Source organism: Canis lupus, chromosome 10, assembly GCF_048164855.1.
Source record: "Canis lupus baileyi chromosome 10, mCanLup2.hap1, whole genome shotgun sequence".
NCBI classification, from domain to species: domain Eukaryota; kingdom Metazoa; phylum Chordata; class Mammalia; order Carnivora; family Canidae; genus Canis; species Canis lupus.
In genome coordinates, this window is record NC_132847.1 from 71,014,015 (window position 1) to 71,021,902 (window position 7,888).

The 7,888-nt window shown below is 50.7% G+C and overlaps 1 protein-coding gene across 10 annotated transcripts in view; it reads right to left on the bottom strand.

Annotated features, from left to right (window-relative positions):
* Window positions 1-6,642, bottom strand: part of TNC (tenascin C) — a 92,441-nt gene extending 85,799 nt beyond the window's left edge. For 3 of the 10 annotated variants that reach the window (XM_072842523.1, XM_072842524.1, XM_072842521.1), the window contains exon 1: window positions 6,408-6,642. The gene's annotated coding sequence lies outside the window, so the exon portion shown is untranslated. The remainder of the gene's footprint in view (window positions 1-6,407) is intronic. The other 7 variants (XM_072842526.1, XM_072842522.1, XM_072842525.1 and 4 more) reach the window with 4 other exon arrangements.
* Between the last annotated feature and the right edge of the window lie 1,246 nt (window positions 6,643-7,888).

Sequence of the window (7,888 nt, forward strand, 5' to 3'; positions counted from 1 at the left end):
AAGTGCAAGGGCCTGGCATGAGCTCATCTTCACTTCCCGGAGCTCCCCAGCAGGTGCGTTTTCTCCTGCTCCTTAGGTCTGCCTCTCCCAGACTGTTTCTTTCCTAGGTGGAAAGTCATGGCTTCCTTGTCTGGATGTACTCACAGGCTCTATTATTATTGCTGCTGTGGTGGTTATTTTGTATCTTGGTGCCTACCCTGGATGCAGTATTTCGGAGAGTCTCTGGCTGGTAGAGTGTCCAGTGCTGCTTCAGGCTCTCTTGTTCTGGCTGTGGTGCGTCACTTTCTGCAGTGAGGCTGCATGTGTCCATAATGCACCCCATGCCTACAGCAAAGTTCCCCAGCACACAGTTATTAGCCAGGACTTCTTTATACTCCATTTGTAGCCTTAGAGTCCTCAACAAAAATATACTGACTTGCACTCAATATTCAGTCCCTGCCATGTTTCTTTCTATCAAGTATGGTTTTGTCCCTGAAAATGTCCCTAGGTGATAAAATTTGAGTTCTGCTACCCCACCAAAGTAGACCCTTGCCTGAAAGGGGGGATACTACTGCCAATTATTTCTCGGTTAGACGTTGCCCTCTCTTCTGAACAACCCTTCAAAAATGAAATATTCCTCTAGAAAGCAGCCTGCTTGCTGCCTTGAACCGTCTTATCTGAGAAATGGGAATAAGACCTGAGTGCTCAGTGGCACAGTGAAAGGAGCATAGCTGCGGGAGTCGCGAGTGACATCACTTTGCACTTTGTGCAAATGACAGCTTTTCTAGGCCTCTTTTTACTTACCTGTAAGGTTATCTATAATTGCTGGGACCATCTGAGAGTGAGGCATAGAAAAGCTATTTTATACATTTACTGATTTATGTGTATCCTACTTTGAGAAAAATTGATTCAGGTTATGAAGATGCTTCAAAAACCATGAGACACAATTCAGAAGCAAGGCAGTGCTGTGCTATTGTTCCATTTCCTTTGGAACGGCAGAGAGGATCTCCAACAATAACCTACTGAGGGCCTGGCACCTGTCAGCAGCTGGCTAGGCTTTGGGGAAAATGAGCACCAGTGAGACATAGTTCCTGCCTCACGGATGACCTTGACCTCAGGGATGTGCAGTTAGGTGCGGTGGGGTGGGGGGTGATTATCTAAGTATTTATGATACACAGATATCAGTGGGGGAAGCAGAAAGTTCTGTAGGAATTCGGAATTCGGGTATTTGAGCCAGCCTGTGGGGCAAGCATGGCTTCGTCAGGCAGCACTTGCTTAGTCTGTGTACACGCTTTGGGTCTCAGGCTGGTGAGGGGCCCGGGGTGTGGACCAGGCTTCACCCTGGGCTGCCTAGAACCCAGTAGCGGGAACACATTACATTAGCCACTACACACTAATTATTTAATTACAGTTTCCACAGGAAGTGAAATCAGGAGGAGCAAGTCAGAGATATTACCAGTGGCTGCTCTGTGGAAGAGAGCACTGGGGTCTGAAAGATGAGCTTTTGACTCTTTCCTAGCTTTGTGATGTCCAGCCCTCTCTGTTGTCAGAAGACAAATACAATTAAGGCGCGGAGCGTCTATCCTAATGGTTAGAACCACATGTTCAGGCCCATGAACTGGGTTTGGGCTTTGGCTCCAGGATTTACTATCTGGGTGGTCTTGGGGAAGCTACTTAAACTTTTTGAGCTTCAGATTCCCCGTGTTTGAAGGGGAGGCAGTTACACTTGCTGGATGGTTGACAATTCGAAGGCAAAATGCCTGTAGAGTTGTTGGGAAATGTTAGCTATTACAATCACCCCAACACCGTTGCTAGAAGAACTTTTTGGACCTGTTTACGCAGAAGTTCATAGCAGCCAACTCACTGCCTCCAGGGCAAGAGTGAAGCAGTAGCTAGTCCTGAAGGAAAGATGTTGACTTTCAGAGCTTACCAAATCTCTCTGGCTCTTGACATAGGATTGTTTCTCATGGAGGGGGGTGGGGGTGGAGGCCAACCAAACAACCTTTGGTTGTTAAAGGACCAACCAAAACTATTCGAGTTACTCTGGCTACATAATTAAGAACCTGTGAATTTCAGGAAATTTCAAAAGATCAGAGACAACTCGGCATGTTTTTTTTTTTTTTTTTCACTTCCATCCACAAATAGACTAGAAATGAATATGGTGAATATGGAAGGGGTTTTCCTCACACAATCTGCTTTCAGCGTGGGCAGTTTGCTTTGATTCCTTGATGGAGGGTCAAGCGATACAATGATAGTGCTGAATTAGGTTGTTGCTGGATAGAGGCTAGAAATACGAGACGAGGGAGAAGGAAACAGGACAAACAATTCTAGACTTAAGGGCATTACTGAAATAAAAGTCTGGTCACCAGGGTTAAAGTCAGGGAGGCACACAGACTCTTCTTCTCTACCAAGGAGTCACAAGGTATGCACAGCCCCTTGGTGGTAGGTCAGGCCACTGCGGCCCTTTATTTGGATGGAATTAATCCTGGAGATGGCAGGAGTTGGATGGGGTTTCCCCACCTTGGAAGAGAGCCTTCATCTCATGTTTCCCACATGTTGAAGATGTTCAAACTGGCCGGGTTTAGATTCACGGGAATCCCCTGTGATCTTCTCAAAGCGAGAAGTGACTGGACCATAGCCCTCATGTCTAAGACTTCAGGGGAATTTGTGGCTTGGAGCCTACAATCATTTCCTGATCACGCTGAGGTTCGCTGCCCCAGGGCTGGGCAACCTGATTCACTCTGTACCCCCTCACCCCCATCAACCCTTATAAACCAGGTGCTTGGTTCACCTGGCTCTCAGAGAGGGTGCGGACACAGGTACGGTCCTGCTTTTCCCATCCGAGCTCCCACCTGCAGAGCCCAGCAAAGTCTGTGCCTCCTTTCCTGGGATGAAAATCAACAGTAATGACCTGACGGCTACCTTTAGTGTCATTCTTCTCTCCCTCTCGGGGCTGAAATTTGAACTTTGCTGTGTCCAGGCAGAGAATTGTGCCACTATAAGCTGACCTTTCCTGAGCACCACGAAAAATGATCTAGGCAGGGCTATTCTGTAGAGTCAATAGACACCAATGCCAGTTGGGGGCTTCTCCACCGTCTGGCCGATCACTGAAAGACATCATTCAAGGTTCGATATGAGGTCAGCCCTGCCCTTCAGGAAGCAACGCAGCACAGTGGAAAGAATAGTAGAGTTTAAGCCAGAAAGTTTGGGTTCAAAGCCAACCCCTGCTCCTCACTTATGGAAAGCCCTCATTGAGCCACTTAGCTTCTTTGGGCTCTTGTTCTTTGTCCATAAAATGGGGCCATTTGTAACTTATCGTGTTGGAGTAAGAATCAGATGAGAAACAACAGGCTCCGCTATCTCGCATGTGCTACACGGGTAGCTCTTCATGATGATCACCGTGTGTGTGTGTGTGTGTGTGTGTGTGTGTGTATCAGCACCCCGAGGAGCCGTGGATTTGGAGTGAGCTAAATGTTCGTTACCTACTTTCTACTTTTTCAAACTATCGTGACTTCAGCGTGGGGGGACTTTACGTCAGCTAGATACTTTTCCCTGTAAGAAAACACGACCGACCGTGTGTCTCTGGAAATCCCGGGGAAGGAGGGACTAGGTGTTCTTCGTTCACTGTGAGCATCAGAAAGGGTAGGATTAAGGGGGGACGTGTTTTTCATTCTGTCAGCTTGAATTCCCTTTCCAAATTCCATTCTGGTTATACGATCAGGCTACTGCTGTATTTATGGGTGGCCACAGTCTGGCTGGAGGGGTAGAGTTAGTCAGAGTTATTTTTCCTTTTCCCCTTCTAAAGGCAGCAAGCGCAAGAAGTAGCAGCATTCTGGAGGAACACAGGGAAGTGTGCTTCTGATTTGGGGATCATCGGGACCTGGGGCTGAAAACTGGCTCCATCACTCTGTGTTCTAGGGCTCTAGAAAAATTATTCATCCTCTCTACTCTTCAACCTATGTCTTTGACCACCAGGCATGGTCCGTTTCTCAGGGACGTATTGTGGATATTTAGTGAGGTGATGCACACAAGGGGGCTGTAGAATAAAGTAGGCTTTCCATGTATTGTTATTTATCATCAGAATTAATTAAAATAATCGTCCTCCGTTAAGCATTTCATACTTCCCATGTACTTGTCTACTGTACTGCTTGGGGAACTGCACTGACTCCTGTTACGGGTGGAGGGACACGGAGGGGCAAACATCCCCACTGAGGTGCAAAATCGCAGCCTGAATGTGCACTGCCCGGCTTCATGATTTTTAACTGTGTTCTGTGTCCTTTAAGGTCCTGTGCAAATGCCCTGGGGGTGGAGAACAGTGGGGTGAGTTTCAGACCCTCCACCCCACTTCAACCAAAGCAGCCCCACATCTACCTGTCATATTGGAGGCCTGCCATCAATTTCATCCAAGGAATATTTCAGCTAAATATATGAAAACCCCTGTCTTAGAGCACGAATTTCAGATAAGTCCTTATAAATCGATAAGCAAGAAAACCAAGAAAAACCTCCATTTATGGAGCCCTTGCCATGTGTCAGCTACTGAGTCCGCCCTGTATTATCTCCTTTGGATGTCACGAGAGCCCTGAGGGATAGAGATCGTCATCCTCTTTGCACAGACAACAAGACCGAGGGCTGGGAGATCAGTGACTTCTCTGGGGAGAGGAGTCAGTTAGTAGAAGATGAGATAGGGAAGCTAGGTTTTTCAAACAAGGCATAGAAAAAAAAAATCCTTCCAGACTGTAGAGTTGGTAATATCCCCTTTTAATCCTTTATCCAATGACACTGTTCTGAGCAAAACCGAGAATATTCATAGAGCGCACGCGTTTCTTCCCCCAGACGCCGTCACCTACCTGAATCACACGTATGCTCAGGGCACAATCACGTCCACTGCAATGGGCTCAGCTGCACACGACACCAGCAAACTTTCCCCCGGTTTCTCTAGCGCCGGACAAACCTCCCCCCAGTCCTCTGTTGGGCTTATGGAAGGCAAGGCGGGAAGCTGGCGGGGGTGGGCAGCGGGTTTTATTATTTCTAAAGCACATATGGGAAAGCTTCATAAAAACGGGGGGGAAGGTCCACAAAACATGAAAAAGAGGCATTCATTCTTCAAGTGGGGCTCCCTGTCCCGCTCTCACTCTGGACGGAAAGCATTGCCAAGGAGCAACCTCCCCCCCACCAGCAGCATCGATGAATCTGCAAACGCCCCAGCCCGAAACCTTGTGCATTCTGGACGCAGAACTCAACGTTTACATCCAGCCCCGGGCTGCTCCCTTTCCCCTGACCTGTGCCAAACAGCCTCCTACTTAGAAAATACAGCCAAGCCTCCGACCTGCCAGCCCAGCGAGACACCCTTAGATGGGGGAGATGAAGAGAAGGGGGTTGGGGGGCAGGGGTGAGGCGCACAGGGGGACCGGCCCCAGACTGCCTAGATGCCTCTCATAACTTCCGAGGAGGTCGATGACAGGGTTTGATAGTGACAATGATTATCTGAACTTCCGGTTACTGAGCACTCGCTCTCCCAAATGCTTTGTGCCCTGTTTCCTCCTTGGAATGACAACCGAGGTTGTCGTCCTCATCGGAGAGAAGTGGACACCGAAGCTCATAGGGGTTGCATAGTCTCATCAGGGTAACGTCCTTGATGGTGGTGGTGGGGACACCAGAATGGCAGACCCCCTATCGTCAGACCCCGAGCTCCGGGTCCCCACTGATGAAGGAGAGGCTCAAGCTCCCCAGACATGCACAACTACCCGGCCCAAGGATCGGCGAATCAGGAGTCCCCCGCCCTCCAGAGTGGCAGCTGGTGCCCACCCCTCCCACCCTGTCCTCCGCAGCTGCTCATCTGGCCCCAGCAGTCACCTCCTCCCTCCTGTCCTCCAGCCCTCATCCCTTTCTGCGTCTCGCCACAGGGAGCGTGTTGTGGAATAAGGGATGGATACAAAGCTTTGGTAAATTGTGAGGTGAGCACTGTTTGGAGATACAATTTTATTGTTCTCTGCGTAATCCTCTCTCAACCTGCCCCTAACCTGTCCCAGCGTGAGGCATGAACGGTTTCCACCTTCCCATCATCCTACCACTCTCAGTCTCAAACAAAAATATTCACAGGTGACTCAGCCAGGGGCAGGGCGGGGGGCAGTTAAGAGAAAATTCTTACTTTTTCTGCGAAGAACACAGAGATATAAACTTTACAGAAAGTTCCTTCCAGGTGCGACTGTTCCTAGAACTAAGACAACCCCCCACCCCATCCCCAAAGCCACAAGACGGGAAGGGGCAAGGAGAAGAGTCAAGGTGCATCATCCCAAATACCCCATTCTGGCAGCAGCGAAGACACAGCAAAAGTTGTCTAATTATTATGACCCCACAAGCCCTTTGGTACCAAGAATGCAAACCGTGCGCCCTAAGGATCTTAGGTGATGGGGGTGAAACACACTTACCTTTCCGGAGTTCGGGAAAGACCTAGATCCTTGAATGGACCAGCTCCATGGAAGAAGTAGCTGGATGTGAGCAGCGGGGCTCCCACGTGCGCTGCCCCCAGGGTCACCCCGCGCCGCAGGGTCCTTGGGCGAGGAGAGGCGGGCGTGTGTGCGCCGGAGCCGGTGACAGTAGGCAGGCTGTGGCCAGCGCAGCCAGCTTTGGCTGGCTTATATAGCAGCTCCTTCCTCTGTAACGGGACGCCTCGCCTCCAGACATCCTTTCCTACTTTTTCAGTTGGTGAATTAAAGGAACAGCCCTCCCAGCGGAACGGGGTTAGCTCATGAAAGACGCACTCCCTCCCTGCTCCCTGCCAGGAAAGGAACCCATTTGCATACAATTTATGGCGAAAGTAGGAATTCCAGCTTCCCTCCATCGGCCTCCTCCCCTTCTCTCTCCACCCCCCCCACCCCCATCCAGAGCAGCTGTTCGCTAGGTGTGATTTTTGCCCGGCTCCCCAAGCAGATTTTCTGATTGTGAGACCGAAGCCCCGGGAGGAGCAAGGGGGAGCAGGATCGCAGCCCGGGCTCTGCTGCTCAGGCAAGGCTGGAAGGGCGCCCCGGGGCTCGCCCGGGCTCTGGGCGGCAGCTGCTCAGGGGCACCTCGGAAAGCCAGCCAGGCCAGCCCGGTTCCTGGAAAGAGGAGATAAAGCCCTTCGGAACCCAGGATTAGCTCCCAGCAGGTGGGGCGGCCGGCCTGGGTGGGAGGGAGCCGTGCCCAGCTGCCCCCAGGCTCCCCTGGGCAGCCCCAGAGCCCCTGTGCCCGGGCCTGTCTTCTAAGCAGCACTTCTGGGGAAAGCTCTCTATAAACTTTTCTCCCCGGTGCAGCAAGGTGCCCAGCAAAAAGAAAAAAAAAAAGGTAACAACTCAATCTTTGAGACACAAGCTGTGCCTTTGCTCTGCAGCCTGCTGTGGATTCTTTCCAAGCTTTGAGTCACCCGGTGGTGCGGTGGTGCGGTGGTTAGCATGCGCTGAGCAGCCGCAGGGCACACGCAGGCTTTGAGGAGGGGGCAGCAGCTGGGACAGGGCGCTCCCCGTCAGCTGGTCACAGCACACCGTAGTTTGTGACCACGATGGGAAACGAGGCATCTTGTGACCTGAGGCCACCCCTGGACCCGCCCCTAGGAAGTCTGTATCAGGTGCGCTGCAAGGTACTTCAGGGATGGTGTCCCGTTACCTGCCCGTGGACACCACGCAGGTGTCGGGCCCATTAGACAGATGAAGAAATCGAGGTTCAGAGAAATAATGTTACGTCCACTTAGGGAGTATACCTGGGAAGCGTTCAGATGACAACCCTGGACTCCGTCATTCTTCCTACAACTGCACAGCATTGCCCACGAACATTGGCAGAGGGTATTTCAGTGTTTTACACCCTACTGAATTATAACACTGCTTGTACAAAGATCACTGCTGTCTCTGAATGTGGAAACTGTATTTCTTTGTTC